We start from the raw sequence: 18600 nt of genomic DNA, 5'->3' as shown, positions 1-18600 counted from the left end.
GAAGGAACTGGGACACTTTAATTGTGGTTTCTGTGAAGGAGGAAAAATTCAGTTATTAAATGGACATTTTGCAGTTCACTGTTCTTAGAGCCATACAAAATGATAATGCTGTAATGTTATTGTGCTTATATTTTAATTATTAAATTATTATTATTGTTATTAATCTAATTATGTTCATTATTAAATTAATTTTATTTAGTTATTAAGCTAACTTAAGCAAAGCAATTAAAATGGTACAACTTCTTGTATATTAGAACTTCCTTTAACTAGAAAGGGGAATTTTTTGGTCATAGAGAGAACTTAATATAAAATAATGAAATAAAAAAGCCAATTTAGGTTTAACCAAGTTATCTGTTGACTGCTACTGAAAGTCTTGTTCTCAGAGCCTCTTCCTCTGTGTGCTCTGCTGATGTGAATATCCTTCCATTTAACTTTAAAAATCTGGAATTTAGTTATTCCTGTTGCTGATTTGCTGTCAAACACCTTGACACTTTAAATCCTTTTTTTTTACTGTGCTTTTCCCCTGTGACATTTGGTACATTTGTCATTAATAATATTTAGTATTTCTCTTTGGCCTTAGTGCTGCTTTGATATATATTTCTAAAAATCAGAGAAATATTTGATTATTTGGTTCCATACCTTAAAACCAGACTTTATAAAATCTCTCAAACCTTTCTGAAAACTCTTTCAATCCTGGGCTAAATTTTGATAGAATTTTGAGCTGTATTTCTGAATAAATAAGACAGATATTTTTAAAATGATCAAACAGATTGAAATAGTAGGGCATTTTAATATAAATATAGACTCAGGAGTGATCCAGTGTGAATTCTGTTAAACTCACTGGGGAACCATCCATTAACCTGAGCCAGAATAGAATCAGAATTCCAGAAACTGAATTCTGCTGTAGGAGCCCTGGGCCTGGGGATTATTCAGATAATTTCCTGATACTTTTATCAATGCATTGGACAATTAGTTGTGCTAATTAGCAGCGTCACTTTGGAAGAACTGCTTGGAGGGAGTGGAGTGACAAGGACAGGGATGGAACTGGGATGGATGGAATTGCTTCTTTGTGGAAATTCATTGTGAATTTTCTCAGCCTTTCCAGCTTCAGGATAATTTCAGTTGGAGCCTGAATCCAGAGCAGTCTCCTCTCTGCTCCATGGCAGCATCTGCCCTGCAAGAGGTTTAAAATAATCAAGATTTGCCAGTTATGGAGATTTGTGCCAAGAATTTTGAAGTAAAAAGTAACAGAGTTTAGAGAAGTTTATGTTATTTTCTTGGGGAGGATTAAAGTTTAAACAACGGCATAATGTCATGTCTAAAAGAAGGCACTTTATTATGTGATGATAAAGTGTCATGAGGCAAAAATATAAACTGTTGGTGTGCTTGCTGCATGAAATTTCCTCTCTCCTGATGAGTTTGGGGCTTTGAGAGAAGACATTCCTCTGGAAGTCCAGGTATCCTTTTCTTCTCCTCTTGCTGTGGGTGTGTTCATCCAGGTCTTGGTGGAGTTGTGGGGAAATGGGAAAAGTTCTGATCTTGGGGTCAACACAAATGTATTTATATGAAATAATCTGAGTCAGGGATAGAAATGAAGATACTCTGGTGGGTTGAGTTAAAGTTTGCTATGGAGGAAGTGTCCCACTGATGCCTCAGGTTTGGCTTTTCTGTGTTTCAGGCTCTGTGCTGCTTTAGTGTGCAGCTCTGAGCTTCACATTCAGCGCTGCTGAGCTCTGCACAGAGCAGGGAGACAAAACAATTCCTGCTCCAGCTGGGATCTCCTGTATTTGCAGGGAAAGCCCCAAGGAAGGCAGGAATGATGGATCTGACTCCAGGTTCTCAGAAGGCTAATTTATTACTTTATGATACTACATTATATTAAAGAATACTAATCTATACTAAAGAACACAGAATGGATACTTTCTGAATGCTAAAATGCAAATAATGAAAACTTGTGACTCTTTCCAGAGTCCCAACACAGCCTGGTCCCAATTGGCCAAGGAGTGAAAACAGCTTCCAGCAGAACCCAATGGAACAATCACCCGTGGGTGAACAATCTCCAAACACATTCCACATGAGCACAGCACAGGAGAAGCAAATGAGAGAAGAATTGTTTCCCTTTTCTCTGAGGCTTCTCAGCTTGCCAGGAAAAAAATCCTGAGAGAAGGGATTTTTTCAGAGAATGTGAGTGCCACAGGGACCAAGGACAAATGAGCCAAATCTCAGGCCAGGAGCACAAACCCCGTGGGCTGGAGAGAGAAAAACAAGCAGGGTGGGACTGCAGGGGCTGAAGCTGGGATGGGACAATGAACTGCAAGGTGCAAATGGAGCAGAGCTGATCCCAGGGAGAGACCCCGTGCCCGGCTGGGCATTTTGGGGCCATTTTGGGTCATCTTGGGTGCAGCCCTGGCTGGGCTCTGGTGCTGCCCCAGGTGGATCCATGGAGGATCCTTTGGATAAATCCCTGCTTTATCCTGGGACTCTGTCCAGCCCCTGCTCCAGGGCAGCCTCTCAAGGTGTCACCAGCAGTGTGGGAGAACAGGAGCAGCAGGAGGGGCAGGAGGAAAGAATGGACACTGGGCTGGGAGACAAATGTGACAATTGCTTCTCCTCTTTGGGTTGTTTTTCCAGATGTCTTCACTTTTTGGGGGATATTTCTATGTCCTCTGATAAGGCTGAGGTAGAGACACCTAAAGAGAGAACCTGAGGATCCTGGCCCTGGGGAAGGGGATGGGGCTGGATGGGATTTCAGGTCCCTTCTGATCCAAACATTCTGAGATTCTGGGGTTAAAAAAAATCAATTATTTGTAATATGGAATAGTAACAACTGTTTTGTTGGGTTTTTTGAGTTTTTTCACTAACTTCTTTTGTACTTTTAGCAAAATAGGAGAAATAGGAGGAAAGACACATTGGCATTATACAGACCTCAAATTATTTATCTTCTTAGCTCTCATCAGTTTCTCAGTTATCTCTATATTAAATTAAAGATCAGTGAAGGAGAAAAGTTGATTACATTTCCATTGTGAGCCAGAAAACAGCAGTGCTTGTACACCAGGTATGCAAAGGGACTGAGAGAAACAAATCAAGTTTTCAAAGTGCTGTGTTACAGATGAATGAAAATAATTTGTAAATTATTCATCAGATTTAATTCAAAGATGTTTTGAGAAAACCAAAATAAATTGGGATGTGTGATTGTTGGAGAGACCTTTATTCTCCAGCCTTTACAGGTTTAAATCTTGAGTATGTGAAGTGGAGAATGTCCTACCTGCAGGGAGAGGTATCAGCTACTCAGAATTTAGAGGATTGAAATATTGACTGAAATGATGTCTGATTTTTTTCCTCTTGCAAATTAAAACTCCTTTTTTTTTTTTTTCCTGTAACTGGAGACACAAAAACCCTTCTTACACCTTGTGTGCTCAAAGCAACAGTCACTCAAATGACAGCATTGCCAAACTTTTGAAAAATGTTCCTTATATCTATATATCACATTTGGAAAGCAAGCATGTCAGTACCTTAGCCTCATGTATATATCACATACATAAAGGAAATACAGCAGTGTGTTATATTTATAACAATGTAGCAGGGAATTCAAAGAGATGTGATAGTTTGTTGGCCTTCCAGCTGATTGCTGAATTCACTCTCAGGAAGACCTGCCTGGTTTTTGGTGTTTCTTTGAGCTCTCGTGTTGTTCACGTGGTCCATGGTGTTGTTAGGCAGTTACAGTTCATTTTTGAAGTTCTGTTCATCTGGCCAACTTGTTGTCATACACAGGCCCAGGAAAGGCCATATGTTCCTGCAAAGGTAGCCTTGGAAGGTGGGATAGCTGCTTCTTCTTTTCCTTCTGCCATCTGTTCTGCTTTAACTTCATTTTCTCCAGATACCGTGTCGAGCAAATACTCAGATAATAGATGGGAATTCTAATCAGTATGGAAGCAAGATTATTGTTGCCAACAATAGTCAGATATTCAGATTTTTTAAAGACATTTCCCTTGCTCTTTGGCGTTGTAAGAGTTAAAATTTAGAATTAGGAAGCTGTAAATAAATAAACGTTATTTTTATTTAAACCACAAATACCCTGAGATGTTCCCATGAACACAGAAAAGATTTTCAGAAAGAAAAAGAGCAAACATCCTGGATTTCTCCAAGTGCCTGCTGCTCTTTCCCCTTGGAATTTCTCCTTGCTGTCCATGTGCCACCCCTTGCTGGAGCAGCCCAAGCATTCCTGCAGCCACGGGGATTAGGGGAGGATCTGGGTTAAGACTAATCCAGGGAAATACACAAATCCTGGGCTGATCCAGGAGGGACTCAGGGAGCAGGAGCACAGGCATGAGTTGTGCCCTCTGACAGAGGGAGGGACTGCACTTCAGGAATTCCCTCCTCAAACTCCAGGAAAATGGAGAAAAAAAATTGGAGTTTTCAGGCTTTGTGCTGAGCAGACAGCAGAGCCCTGATTTAGGCCAGACCTGAATTGAGTCTGAATTGGGAAAACCTGAAAATCCTGTGAGCCCTGTACTTACTCCAAGCATAATCATGTATATAATGTGTATTTTCACCCACTTTTTATGCTGCTTATAGGAATAAAATTAAATATAATGCCGTGCTTAGACCGAGGTCATGATTTGCCATCACTTGCTCAAGTCACAGAATTCTGCTTGGTTTAGGGGGAAAATCTGGTTTAGGGGGAAAATCTACAAGGCATTTGGGGGAAAAAAAAAGTCTGTGACCTACTTTCAAGGGTTCTAAACTACTTTGGGGGCTGTTATATTAATTTATAGAAATGTCCATGTGTGTGAGTGTATATAAAAAGAGATGTGTGTATAAATAAACAAAACTGGGCGTCTTTCTGCTATTTTAGTTCTCTGAAATTTTGTGGTGGATCCTCTCAAGCATGTCTCTTTTTAAAGTCCTTTCCTCCATTCTCCAGCTGTGTGGACTCTGTTTTTGCAGCCCTCAGTTCTCTACAAGTGTAAAGGAGGGAGGATTTGGCCAGACCTGGACTGTGGGGAGCTCTCCTGGTTCTGTGTGCATGGGCAGTGAAGTCAGAGATCCTTCCAGAGGGAATTTAGGAACAATTTCCATTTCTGCAAATCTCCCAGTGGTACAGCATGTATTTTATTGCAGGAAGAAGAGGCTTTATCACAACAAAACGGGCAAAAAACCACAAAGACTTGAAGAAACAGCACTTCTCTAATTCTTCCCAAAAGTTCCCAGAAGCACCAAATCCTAAAGGATTACACCCACCAGTCTTCCTGATTTCAGGTGGGTGAGTTCCCTCTCTGCTTTTCTTTCTGAATTGGGGGATTCCCATTCCCTGGAGCATCCAGGGCTTGGAGCAGCCTGGCACAGGGGAAGGTGTCCCCATGGCAGGGCTGGGGGGGATGGGATTTGTGTCCCTTCCTGCTCTTGTTGTAGTCTTAGAGGTTGTGGGATTTTAGAGAAGTTGGTTATAGTTTAAAGGAGTTATAAGGTTTTTTTGTTGCAAGGTAATCCAGAACTTTCCAGCTCAATAAACAGTTGTTACAAGGTGTATTTTGGTTTTTTAACTTACTACTTTTACTTATTTTTACTTCATTCTGGATATTTTCATTCAATTTTCTTACTTTTGTACACACACACACACACACACACACATATATATATATGTATATATTTACACACATATCTTCTATTACAACTGTGTATATGTGTGTGTATATATATATACACACATATCTATACTTCTATTACAACTGTGTATATGTATGTGTATATATATATATATACACACATATCTATACTTCTATTACAACTCCTAAACTCTTAGCTTACTTGATTGTAATTACAATTACTGTAATTGTCTATACAACCACACCCCTACATTAAAAACCCTTCACCATCTTAGCAATAGTTTCCCACTGAAGGTATATTTTTTCTTACAGCTATAGAAACATAAGTTTATGACTTTGCTGCCTAATGTCTGTGTATTGTATTTTTATATCAATCTAAGGTTGTAGATCAAACTCTTCAGTGTCTCTGGAAGTTTCTGTTTTTCTGATTCCCACACCTTCCCACCCAAACCAGTCTGGGGTTCTCTGATTTCTCTGAAATGACAAACCATGCCATTTAATAAATATAATTTTGTGTGACTTTTTCCCTTGACAAAATAACAAATACTGTAAAGAAAATCAGACAGAACTGGATGCTCCCAAACAAAAGCTGCTGCTGTTATTTTCCAGCATGGAGCTCATGGCTCTAATTTGGAATTAACTGGTTTGGAGGAGAGGTTTTCAGTTATGCCACAGAGTAAATGAGGAAAATAGCATAAGAAACAGCCAATAATCAAGTTGTTTGATTTCGAAGAAATGCATTTAAAACCCAGCTAAAGTAAAAAGAGAGCTGGCTGACTGCCACCCTCTTTTTTACTCATTTGTGACAGCACACAATTAAAAAGTTCAGTTTGTTGCTCTTACAGGAAAAACAGATTTTGGTATTTTTTATGTTTACTCATAAAAAATATCTTTAATTTTAGATCCTCCAGATACTGTAGTTGTAAGAATATTGTTTGTATCTGGAGAGATTAGATGGGGACAGGATTTTTTTAATCTGTTAGCACAGATTTGTTATGTAAATAGGAAGCTCACAAAGGAAGGAGACAGCAAAAGGCTCTGAAAAATCAGATGTGTCTCCCCCAGAAATAAAGTCACCACTGGATTCCTGCAACTTTTTGGGAAGTTTATTGTTAGGGCTGTGTATGGAATCAAAAAAATTCTGTAGTTGCTGTGGAAGTCCATTTCCATATGCTCAGTACAGATAATTTCATCATTAATTTATTGTTGCTATCTATTTTGATAAATTCAAAATCAGATTATTCATTTAAATGAGTTCTTATGGTGCCTTGCTGTGGGTTTCTCGAGGCCCCTTTCCCTGCTGCTCCTCCAGTCCTTTGCACTGACCATGTGACCCAGATTTTTTAAGCCCTGCTATGACTTTGGGTTTTATTCTTGGGCTCTTTCATCCATCTCTTGGAATTGTTTCCAGTAAATTAGAGTTTTACAGTGGTTGCTGTGATTAGCATTCTGTGCTCATGGGGAATTCTTCATAAAAATGTCTCTGATCAATACCTTCCAATGTGTTTAAACATTAATGTATAATTTTATATGAAGAATGTTACATCCATAGTGGAATTATGATCTAAAATACATTTTTATGCAAATTCTTTAATGGTAGGTTATACCATCTTTCTATCTGTTTTTTGTTACTGTGAAGATAAATTATAATTATCTGAATAACCTGCATAAAATGGTTGTGTTTTGAAATACTTCCATTCAGTAATATCTGTATATTCAATAATATCTGTGGACTGAATGTTCCTTGTTCATACAGGGTATTAAAAACAGGTAAACCCTCTCCAGAGCCTAAACATTGATGTTTTCTAGTGCCCCAGTGCTTAAGAAAATCTAAATATGTATTCATAATTTATAGGGTGTCATTTCTAAAGTCATATTGGTTGGGGAAGAACTTTACAGAGTTAATAATTTTTATTTTAAGTAGTTTGCATGTGAAAAAAAACCCATTCCTGAAAGGCTCTGCCAGGTTGGCAAATGCAGTTTGAGACAACCAAGAGTCATTAAGGCCCATTTTTACAAAATGCTGGGCTCTAATTTTGCACTGAAACTGGGAAGATCAATTGAGAACTCAGTAAAATTCGGGATACCGATGAAATCAGTGAAGCTAAAATGCAGGTTTTGCTTCTCAGCTTCATTAAGACATTTAAATAATCCTGGGAAATTCTGTATTTGGTTTCACAGCCAGTGCACTTGGTGAGTTTTGTTGTCACAGGGTGGTCATTTGGTTTATCTGAAATTTTTCATTCCCATTTTCTGTCAGGGTTTTCTGTGCCAGGAGAAGGTTTTAACAACAACCCAGACCTTCACTGTGATGATAAATGGCTTTCAAAGAGATTCCAAAGAGGTGATTTGAAAATCAGAACTAATTCTTCCCATTTGCTGAAGGATTCAAAAATCATTGGTTTTGCTTTTGGTTTTAATGAAGATTTATTTGGGGAAAAATGTGAAATGGCCAATTCTTGTGAATTTGATGCCCAACTGTGCCTGTGCTGAGTCCTCAGGCTTTGGGATCCGAGGGTTTAAAGTCCCCATTAACTCTTTGGGATGTGCCTTTACCCTAAGAACTCCAATCCATTCCACCCCTGGAAAAATCCAATAAATTGCCTCCAGTCCTGGGCGGGCTCTGGGGTCAGAGGGATTCCAGCAGGGAATCGGTGCTGGAGGCACCAAGCCTCTGGAGCAGCACAGGGAGGATGGAAAGGGCTCAGGAGCAGGCAGGTGCTAGGGAATAATGAGCCATTCCCTATACTCCTATAGGGAATCATGATCATGATAAGGAATATAAATATCATAAGGAATATAAGTAATGATAGGGAATAATTATTCCCCTATATGGAATAATGAGCCAAGGCCAGGCTGGATGGGGTTTGGAGCAACCTGGACCAGGGGAAGGTGTCCCTGCCCATGGCAGGAGCTGGGATCAGCTGATCTTTAAGGTCCCTTCCATCCCAGACTGTTGGAATGTGAGCCTCTCTGAGTTCCTCAGAGAGAGAGATGAATGCAGGGGTTCAATTAAAGCCTTTAGAGAAATGAAGATGATATTAAACCACATAGATGTGAAGTAGAAGTGTAGGTTTAGGTTTTAAGTAAGCGCAAGTTGTAGTTTTAAATAAGTAGAAATACATTTTAAGTGCCTTAAGAAAGTGTATTAGCTAGTAAAGGTCCTAAAGCTTAGCTTAAAGGTCAGTAACTTAGTTCCAGACTTAACAAAAACCTAGCAGAACTTTGCTTGGGTCTCTAGAAGAGATTCCCAAACCCTTCTGGGTAATGACATGGGAATAGGAATAACAGTTCTTTAGTAGGAAAATTAAGAATATAAATGTAATAGTACAAAAAAAAAAGAAGAAAAAAAAGTAAACCCGTGCCAGAGTCAGAGCAGTCCCTGTCCCCTGTGTGTCAGGGTGGTGGCACAGCCCCATCCCACGGGGGCTCAGCCCTCCTGCAGTGCCAGCTGTGGCTCTGCTGCAGCAGGATCCTGCACAAGGGGGGAGTTTTCCTCTGCAGCTGCAGGGCTGCTGGAGATGGGCCTGCTCTCCCTCTGGGAATGCAGGGCAGGAGAAAGCTGCTCCTCTGGGAATGCAGGGGGCAGAGGCTGCTGTGCTGTTCCAGGGCAGATTGGATCCAGGTAGGAATGCTTGGCTCCTGCCCTGGGCACAGCATCTCCCCATGGGATGATGGAATTTGATCAGCCCTGCAGGGACACTCAGTGGCCATGGACAGAAGATAATTAATAATGAATGGCCCATGGGCAGCAGAGATCTCCTGGAGGGAGGGTTGGCTGTGGGAGAGATCAAGAAAATGAACAGCAGAGAAGTGCCCCACCTCAGACAAAAACAGAATACACACCCCCAGCCTAAGACAACCTTAGACACTTGGACATTTACCTCTCTCTGCCTCACCAAGGCCTTTTGCAGCATCACAGCTCCAAAACTCAGCTTTTTCTCTTTAGCTGGAGGTGGATCAGTACAACTCAAAAGGCATCTTCAGTTCCAGTCAAAGCCATTCCTTAGAAACAAATCTTGCTTTGTTTATACTACAAAGCAGTTGTGTGGGGCTTACAAAGCAATCAAGACAAGTGGAGTTAAAACCTTTGGCTCATTGTTTTAATTGAAACCCTGTGATTATCCCAGCAGATGTAAGTGGGGTGCAGGAGTTCCTCACATGAGGGGTGGAGGGAGGCAAGGAGCTGACCCCAATGGACATAGCCCATCATCGAGAGCACCACAGGAGACTGTCTAGAGCAAAGCTCAAAGTGCAGCAGCAATTCTAGAAAGCCTAAAAGATCCCCAAGATAACTTGAAGCAAGGCCATGAGAAGCAATGTAGGTGAGTATTCTAAGGAAACTTTGGAATTTTTGGTTTTTTGGTAGTTCTGCGGTGAAATTTTAAGACAACATATTTGAGACAACATTTTAAAAACAAACAGAAGATCAGGCATCTTCAACATTTTATGGTGCTGAAGTAGAAAAATAGACAGTTCATCAGTTCATGCCTTGGTGGAAGGCAGACAGTGCACCCAGACATGGACTTCTAGATAAGAGAACAAAGAAAAAAAACTTTGCTGACCTCAGTTGAAGAGATTGTATCCATCCAGCATGTGAAGCACAGCATTTTAATGGGGAAAAAACCACCATTTTGTGCTGCTGTGATTCAGATGGAGCATTAGTCATAACTGGGAGTAATGTATTGTGACATAATCAGACAATAGAACTCCAGTTCTCTGTTGGAAATTCTGCAGCACCATTCCTGCCCTGGATGGTGGTGGAGGAGCGAAGTGGAGCTGCCTGAGGTGGAGCCAGACCTCTCCAGCACAACATCAAATCAAATGCTCTTATTCTTCTAGATTTTCCTGATCAAAATACAAGGTTACACCATGTCAACAACCAGCAGATGGGGAAAAGGAACGTCCTAGGAAGCTCAGAGAACACGCTTGGAAACAGAGCTATAAATACCAGGCTAATTCCATAGCTTTAAGATTTCTCCAAAGCTTTTTTAAATCCCTCCAGAAAAGGCTGAAGAGATCCCTAATCTGAAGTGGCCCAGTTGAAGGAATGTGTGTGGTTTTATTTTTAAAGAAAGTTACATCTACAATAGTGTTGGGCATCTTAGTGACTCACTGTACAATATTTGGTGGATCAAAATAAGGATTTTAAACACATTTTCATTCTTACCAGCACTTTTTTCTTCAGAGGAAATGTGGAATTCTGTCTGATCCCCTCTGAACTGATGTGTGCAGCATTCCCAGAGAATCATTGATGGTCACAACTCATTTGGAATCCCTCTTTTGAGAGCTGTCCCTGATTAGGGGGAGCTGACACAAGAGCTCCCAAAATTCCTTGATGGAATTTTATGTCAATCTCTTCTTCCCTGTGAGGGTGGCAAGGCTCTGGCACAGAATTCCCAAAGAAGTTGTGGATTCCTCTTCCCTTGAAGGCCAGGATGGAGGAACCTGGGATAGTGGAAGGTGTCCCTGCCCATGGAACACCTGGATGAGCTTTAAGGTCCCTCCAACCATTCTGGGATTCTCCTTCCATTGGAATCTCTTCATTCCTTAAAAATATCCCAGATTTTCTTGGTGTGTCTTTCCTTTTGGGAGATCAAAGGCAGGAGGTGGTTTGCAATATTGGACCTTAAAATTTTAAAAAATATTATAAAAATAATATTAAAAATTAAAACATCTATTCTTTATTTATTTTAAAATAAATTTTGATGTTTATTTATTAAATTTTAAGGAATACATGTCATTTAAATTGGTATTAGCCAGAGGAATGCAAAGCAGAGCAAGCAGCCCGTGCCAGATTTAGAAATCAGGGCTCTTAAAGAACAGCTGAAAGGGCTGGGTTTGTTTATTGTAGGAAAAAAGGGAACACTGTGGGATGGGCAGAAAAAGGAGATAAGAGGGTTTTATCAAAGCAGTGGTGGGGGTTGCTCTGTAGATTAAAAAAAACCCAAAATCTAAAAAGCAAGTTCAGGTTGCACCGAGTGTAAGAGATGGAAAGTGAAAACAGGCCGAGGGTTTTTTTGTTTTACTTCATATCTGACTGCAAATATGGATGGAAAACTGGGATATTTTACCTATCACACTCAGGAAACTTCAAAAAAAAACACAAAGAAGGAGCTCCCAGAGAAAATTTCAGGAATTTTGACCTTCCCCACTGGCCATGGGCTGAGCATTTTGCTCTCCCTCTTCATTCACATCCTCAGTTTAATTGTCACCTTAATTTTGGGACTCACTTTGTCTCATTTCCCTGCAAACCTTTTCCATCCACGACAGCCCCTTTCAGTTGAAGGTGTGCAGTAAAAATGAGCCAAAGGACCTTTGTTTTCTTAAATAAAATGCCTTGAAAAGCTCTTATTTCAAACAGAGGGAAATTTGGCTTCAGCAGCCTTTGGAAGTTGGACTCCAGGAGCTGCTGCAGAGGAGCATGAGAAATAAATACCTGCAGCAGCAAAGTTAAAGATGTTGTGATGAAGAGCTGCCCAAGTGCTTCTTCGCCCACATTTCCCCAGTAATTCACTTTTTGGAGCACAGCATCCTCAATATCTGTGTTAGGCAATTCCAGAGCTGCTTTTGGGGCCCTTTCAGAGAATGAAGAATGTTTGAGTTGTGAGTTGGGATATGTGTTGTCCTTCAGCTGGGATGAAGCAGTACATTTGCCAGGCTCTTATCTTTTTGGGAACTTTGTTCTCAACTCCTGGATGTGCTGCATCCTCAAAGGCCACATGGTTTTAATTTCTGAGTGCCTTACTCTCATTTTTCTTTTCCCTGCTTTGATGAGCTGGTGGAATTCTCTTATTCTTGACTGTGATTCACCCTTTTGTTTAGCTCTTTCTGGAGAGAACCAAACTTTTTCTGTCTGCTTTGGGGGCATTTCTCATGCAGGAAAATCAGATTTTTCAGAGCAAAGCCAGGGATACCTGGCAGGGCAGAGCTGAGCATCACCAGCAGGTACCACCCTGCTGAGCATTAAAAATAAATGTATCATGTTTGGATATATATAAAATACATGGATATATAAAATAAATGTATCATGTTTGGATATATATAAAATATATGGATATAGAAAATAAATTATCATGTTTGAATATATATATTAAATACATGGATATATAAAATAAATGTATCATGTTTGGATATATATAAAATATATGGATATAGAAAATAAATGTATCATGTTTGGATATATATAAAATATATGGATATATAAAATAAATGTATCATGTTTGGCAAATCCCCTCCAAGGAATGTTTCAGCAGCCCTGCTCTGAAGCAGGGAGTGTTTTATCCTAAAATCAGCTGGTTCATTTCCCAGGAGCCAGGCTCCACTCCTCACTTCACTGGCCAAGGAAATTGATCCTTATTTAGGTGATGGTGTGAACACATCTGATCATTGTTATGTAAGAATTCATCCCCAAAATACACAGACACCAACTTTGAGGCACTTTGCTCCTTTTAGTGGGCTAAAAATACCTTGGCTTGCTGAAAAGTAAATCTGAGTGAAGGGGTTGGGGCAGCCAGACACTCCTGAAAAACAAAATTTTATTCAAAAGTAGCGGGGGGTGATGTACAGGCAACAATTTTGGTCATTTGTGTTGCCAAAATTCAGATTAAATGGAGTAAGGCTGATTTTGTAAAAAGAAATCACCCACTGGCAGTTTCTTAAGTATTAGATTCTTTTTTCCATGCTGTGATGTTTGATAGAAATGAAATGTGTACAAAACAAGAAGTGGAAATAGTTACTCCATCATTTATCCTAAGAAACCTTTCTAAGTGTTTAGAAATATGAAGAAATTATTAAGAGGTATTTAATATTGGAATCTGAATGTCCTTAGTGGGGATGTGTTGCTCACTATTGCTTATTTTTTGTTTTAACTGATTATTTTCCAGCTTGGAGTGAACAAGATGAACAGAGCCACCTTCAATCTAATCCTTAATGAGGGAAAAGGTCAGGATTTTTTCATTTTCATCTCAATCCCCTGTCCTGCTCTTAATTAATACATTAAAAATTACTTTCTATGGGCATTACTGCTTTCAAAGGTTTTAAATACCAAAACAAAGGTGATGTTTTGATGGCAGGGTGAGCAAGAATATTTTTAAATCAAATGGGGAATTCAGGAAAGAGCTGACTCAGAGCAGTGTGAGTAGAGAAGGGGCTGGAGAAGGAAAGGTCATGTATACAAATCTTCATCAAGATTGATTTTAAAATGATTAAACTCATACCTAATAAATCTCTGCTACAGCAAGAAGGAAACATTTGGCATTTAAAAGAATTAAAATCACTTTAAAAAAAAAAAAAACTTGAACTTTTGCATCCTTTTTTTTTTTAGAAAACAGAGAAAACTCTCTCAAATAAAACAGTGGGGCCAAATTCTCCAAATACTTCTACATTCAATTAGTAAGTAATTATCTGCTAATGGAGAGATTAATCAGATTTTCAGGGTCCAGAGGCAGTCCAGACTCTCCAATATTATTCCATTTATGCCAAATAAGGCAGGAGGGTTTGCACTGAGGTGTCTGAAGAGCTGATTTTTATTGTTCCCATATATTTTTTAATACCATAAGTGTGTTTTCATCAGGAAAATTGCTGAGCAGAGCTACGTAATTCAATAAACAGTTGAAAAAGGGGCACTTGGAGAAAAAAATTCCAAGGGTCTAAAAATAGTACAGTCACATGATTACTACTTGGGCACAAAAGCATAATTTATGGGTTTAATTTGCAATCTTGCTACAGTTCTGACATTCTCCTGCACAGGAACTCGGGCTGAATAATTCAAATTATTGAAATGTTGCTCCATCCTCAACTTCAGGTGTTTGATGCAAAGGAGGTTGATGCTGTTTATTGAGGCCTCTGAATTGAAAATATAGGGGGGGGGGTTCATTTTTGCCATTTATTGCTTCAGTTTTGGTCTCAAAATTAATGAGGATTTGGGGCTATTCAAAAATTGTTATTCCAGCACTCTGAGCCTTTTCCCACATTTCCAGGAATCTTGATTTTTTTTTTCCTGTTTTTTAGTCTAATTGAATTTCCATGGTCATTTTTTGAAAGAGTTCTGTTCAAATATATTTTTTTGCTTTTAAATTCAATCTTTTTTTTCCCAAATTTCCATTTCCCTGATAACCTCTGAAGTCAATAATGTACAGCAGAGCTGAAAATTTACAAAAATTGTTATTCCCTCCTCAATTTCTGCATCAGTTTATTAGATATTTTCTGAACATTCTCTATCAAAAATTCCTGAAATTCATATAATCTTCATTATAAAAGCATTGCAGAACTGTGCTGAATAATATCAACTTTTTGGAAGGCTGAGACATGAGAATTGAAAGAAAATCCCTTATTTCTTTATCCAAATTCCCCTAAAATAAAGTGGATGTGAACTTTCTCCATTCTCATTAACATATTCCTGATAATATTCCATTTAATAATATTCCCTAGGAAAGGCTGGGATAACAGTGACATCATTCTTAGCTGATCTCTGGTGTACACCAAATATTAACCTTCATTTTGACAAAATCTGAGTGCTGCCATGGTGCTGACACAAAGTAGGTCTGGCTCACATGCACAGTTATGATTTATTCCCCTTGGAAAGGAAAAAATCCATGGGGTGGAAGGCCTGGAAGAGCATCCTGGGTGTCCTTCCATGGGCTGGACTTCATAAATTAAATTATAAATAAATATTAATAAATCCATAGTGAACAGCCAGGGATGAGCGTTAAAAACAAAATCCTTTTCTTTCCTGCCCTTTTTTGGCTTTTTTTCTACAAAGCTTTTTGGGGTCTCAGTATCTTTATCCAGTCTTTCTTTGGAAGCAGCAGCCTCAGTTGCTCCCAGCTTTGGGAATTGCCCAGAAAAATGGATTAAAAGAAGGTTTTAGGGGAATCCTGCTCCTTCCCAGCTCAGCCCAGTTGTCCATTGCCTTGGATGGCTTTACTGGCACAATTAAATCCCCAAAATTGAGGATACTCTGATTTTTCCCTGGTGGGAAGGTATCAGATTTCTGTCTGATCACTGATATCAGATTTCTCTCTGATCACTGATATCAGATTTATATCTCATTACTGATATCAGAATTCTCTCTGATCACTGATATCAGATTTATATCTCATTACTGATATCAGATTTCTCTCTGATCACTGATATCAGATTTATATCTCATTACTGATATCAGATTTATATCTCATTACTGATGTCACAGTTCTGTCTGATCCCTGATATCAGATTTATATCTCATTACTGATGTCACAGTTCTGTCTGATCACTGATATCAGATTTATATCTCATTACTGATATCAGATTTATATCTCATTACTGATGTCACAGTTCTGTCTGATCACTGATTTCTATCTGATCACTTAGCAACACCCTGATCCAAAATGCTCCAAGGAAAGGGATTTTTGTGAAATGCTCCTAAAGATCAGCTGGATTCCATGCAGATAAATCCCTTTTTCTCCAGGAAAATCATTTTCTTGTTGTTTTATAGTGTAGTGAAGTGGCTGCTTTGGAGGCTTGGGAAAATGAATTTCCCATCCCTGTGCTGGGAGAGCAGGCTGGGAGCTGGGGAACATCCAGGGGCTCCTGGCTCTGGAGAACAGGGGCCTGGAATCCTCCTGGATTTTTTGTTATCTATGGATATTTATGGAGTTTCTTATTTGTGAATTCACCCAGATGGCTGCCAGGGAATCATCCAGGTTGGAAAAGGCCTCCAAAACTGAGTCCAGCCTGTGGCCAGTCCCCACCTTGTCACCAGCCCAGGGCACTGAGTGCCAGATCCAGGTGATCCTTGGACACCTCCAGGGAATTATTTTATAGAGGGGTTAAATTCCAGTCCTAAAAAACTCCACAGCATCAAGAGTGGTATAAAATAAGAGAATATAAACCTGGTTATAGATAAAACCTGCTTTAAAAGTTAGAAATAATATCAGAGCTGGTTGGACTGTGAAGTGAGCTGGCACTGGGGCAATTTAAAATGCTCATTTTAGTGAAGTCATTCAGTTCAGAGCAATTCTCTGCTCGTGGTGAAACATTCTTCATACTCTGTACTTACAAGTGAGATGTGTTTTCAAGATATATCACAAGTATATCATGTTTATCATGAGTAAACCATGAGTAAATCCTGTGTAGAGCTGTGCCCTGGCCCTGGACACCAACCCAAGGAAAAGAATCCTGAAGGATTCAAGGTTTCATTCCTACTTCAGGCACTTTTGTTTGTTGACTCACTGGCCTAAAAATAGGCCCTCATAAAGTATTCACCACTGATCTAATTAGTCAGGAGAATGCTGCTTTTCAAACTGGGAAAGCATTCCCAAAAAATGATGCAACATTTGTATCTAATTAGATGATACAGGAGAATCCTGGCTAATTGCTTTGATAGACTTAAACAGATTAATAATGTGCAAGTGGTAACTAAATAAAAACTCCTTTGCACTGAGTGCTTTGAAAGTGATGCTTTTTAAGAAGCTAAAATTCCTTATTAGTTCTGAAACCCCAGGACTGTGATTTGAGAGCATTTCTCATTTTGGAGGTTTTTCACTGCTAGAAAGGAAAATCTCAAAAATGAAGATTGTGATTTGTGTCTCTGAACAGTGTTTGGTGTTTTTTCTAAATGTCTGCAAAGCTTTGGATCCAAAATGTGGCCATTCCTTAGGTGGGAACTGGGATTTGTGCCTCAGAGAGCCAGGCAGGGATTGTAGAGCCTTTTTGGGATCCATGCAGTTGTTGGGCACTTCAAATTCATGTAAGAAAAAAGCAATGGAGCACCAAAAGTATTTGGAAGACAAGGGAGAGATTTAGATTATATTTGAATAGGAAAAAATTTATTACTCAGAGGGCTGGAGCAACCTGGGAGAGTGGAACAAAATGGACTTTAAGGTCTTTCAACCCAAACCATTCCATGATCTGCAATATCAACCTGTCAAAATTTGTCTTCATTGGCTCAACATCCACTTACTAATAAAATAAATATTATTAATATCATATGTAACAGATTGGAATCCAGACAATTAATATCTAATTTAAATTTCTTTTTACATCCTATCGAGTTTTCTGGTTTTCCCACTTGACTGAAAAATTGTTAAAGTAAATATTAGCAGCTGAGTGTGCAAAGAGGTTGCCTGAAATCCAACATTTCAAAAAAAGGGAGAGAGTCCCATTAAAAATTGAAACCACTCTTGCAGCAGATGAAAATGAAGGAGGAATTTTCCATGTGGGGAAGGGGATGAGGGGGCTGAAGGGGGCAGGAATTCTGTGTAGTTTTGCATAGTTCTGCAGTGAAATCTTTGGAAGGATATCCTAATGAAACTGGACTGCAAAACAAATCTAAACATGATGTGCTGGCACAGGGCAGACAGCAGTCACTGCTTTGGATGTGGGAAGTTGTGGTGAGATAACAGGGCTTGTCTGGGGCTGCCAGGAGATTACTGAGGAGAGGGATTTATTCCATGGCTGATGGAAATCAGCCCTTTGGATTCCTTCCAGTGTCCAGGATCCTTTGGGTTTGGTCCAAAACTCGACTCCTTTGCATCCCAGTCCAAAATGCTTCAGAGAGTGCTGGGATGGGGAAGGGGCAAATGGTGCAAGGGGAGTGGGGGGGGCTCTGCAGCCACAGAACCCCAGACCCATGAGGCTGGGAAAGCCCTCCAGGACCATGGAATGCCAGCTGTGCCCATCCCCACCTTGTCCCCACCCAGAGCTCTGAGTGCCACCTCCAGAATTCCTGGGACACCTCCAGGGATGGGCACTGCAAACCTCCCTGGGCAGCCCCTGCCAAGGCCTGACCACCCTTGCCAGGAAGAATTTTTCCCCCAAGATGCAAAAATGGGACTTTAAGGACTTTCAGGGCTCCTTTTCTGTTGTTGGTGTGAGGGGTTTGGGGCTGTGGGGGAACACAGAATGTTCCCTGCCAGAAGGGGCTGGGGCAGGGACACCTCTGCTGCTGGGGGCTGCATTGATGGATTGTCCCTTCTGGGAAAAGCCTCAGGGATTCTGGTGCTCAGGGTCC

General features: G+C 39.9%; 1 protein-coding gene across 4 annotated transcripts in view; it reads left to right on the top strand.

Moving 5' to 3' along the window:
- MBD5 (methyl-CpG binding domain protein 5) overlaps positions 1–18600 on the top strand; it is a 121690-nt gene that overhangs the window by 60532 nt on the left and 42558 nt on the right. Inside the window, exons 3-5 of one of the 4 annotated variants that reach the window (XM_084209477.1) lie at positions 5122–5259; positions 9737–9931; positions 13493–13550. The gene's annotated coding sequence lies outside the window, so the exon portion shown is untranslated. Of the gene's footprint in view, positions 1–5121; positions 5264–9736; positions 9932–13492; positions 13551–13931; positions 14001–18600 lie in introns of those variants that run through there. The other 3 variants (XM_084209479.1, XM_084209478.1, XM_084209480.1) reach the window with 3 other exon arrangements.

This window comes from Fringilla coelebs (assembly GCF_963513975.1).
Source record: "Fringilla coelebs genome assembly, chromosome: 7".
Taxonomy (NCBI): domain Eukaryota; kingdom Metazoa; phylum Chordata; class Aves; order Passeriformes; family Fringillidae; genus Fringilla; species Fringilla coelebs.
Note: the sequence above shows the minus strand (reverse complement) of the source record. Positions and strands in the feature narration are given on the sequence as shown.